We start from the raw sequence: 1,351 nt of genomic DNA on the forward strand, positions 1-1,351 counted from the left end.
GGGGAATTTTGAATAAGGAGTACTATGTGGACCTTGGTGAGTTCATCTACCAAGGAATTCTGAAGTTTTTGAGGGGAGCTAAGCACATGAACATCCCTTATGCATCCACGGTTACTAAGCTTTGCCGAGCGGTGGGAGTTCAGTGGCCGTCTCATGAGCAGTTGCAGTTGCCGGCCGCACCTATTGATTCTGGGACTCTGAATGCGATGCAGGAGTGGACCGGTGGTGAGCTCGAGGAGCATGGGCTGGGTTATCATCTTCCAGGAGGGCGTCCAGCACGAGGTGCTACCATGGCGAGGCCAAGGCGTGATGAGGCTGGTTCTTCGAGAGCTTAGGAGGGTGCTGGGATGGCTGATGCCCAGTATAGGAGGCTGTCACGGAGGATGGATGTTATGTATGAGACGCAGAGCAGGTTTGCTCAGGAGCTCACCCTTGCGCTAGGGAATGCTTTTCGAGGCCTTAGAGCTGACATCCAGTGGCCAGTTTTTGGTGAGGACTCTGCATATCCGCCTCCTGATACACCACCCACTGAGGGTGATGATGATGATGACTCCGAGTAGGTATACCCTGTGTTCCTTTCTACTACCTTCACTGGGGACAGTGAAGATTTTAAGTTTGGGGGTGGTAGTTAAGGAATATTTTGTGTGTGTGTCATATAGCTGCATACTCATGATAGTTAGTTCATATAGTTGCATAATTTCTGTCATATAGTTTTTTTATAGCTTTATTTGTTTATCATGTCATGTAGCTCATGCATATACCATGATCCCTTTTGCGATGATTTGCCAACTGATTTGTGATGTTGATGCGAGTGTAGTGATGGCGTTAAAGTAATGTTGAGTCGTGTAGGTTGATATGCATGCTAGAAGCACTTGTATTTTCACTAAGTCTTAGAGAATGCTTAAGGACTAGATTGTTGTTATGGTCTGATTGATTTCGAGGTTAATCTATTTATTATGCTTAGAATTTTATAATAGGTTCTTAGTGATAAAGGCATGAAAAAGATAAAAAAAATGGAGTAAAAAATGGAATTTGTTGCTAATTGTGGCTAGGCATCAATTGGCTAGTAGCCGGCTCGTATGTTTATGCGAGTAGTCTAGGGTTGAGCAAGATGGAGTGAAACGCACTTGCTCAGAAATTTTGAAAAAAAAAGAAAAAAAAAGAAAAAGAAAAAAAGAAAAAAAAGTATGAGTTTATGCATAATTGATCACGAGTGGGCTCTTTGGTATTCGAGTTATTAAGTTCTTAGGGGACTTTGTGCCTAGTGACCTAAGGCTTTTAGAGTCTGGGATCCGCTAACCTAACGCTCGCTACATGGATACCATTGTATAAGTCTTTTGTGGACCTCACT

Source organism: Apium graveolens, chromosome 6, assembly GCF_009905375.1.
Source record: "Apium graveolens cultivar Ventura chromosome 6, ASM990537v1, whole genome shotgun sequence".
NCBI lineage: Eukaryota > Viridiplantae > Streptophyta > Magnoliopsida > Apiales > Apiaceae > Apium > Apium graveolens.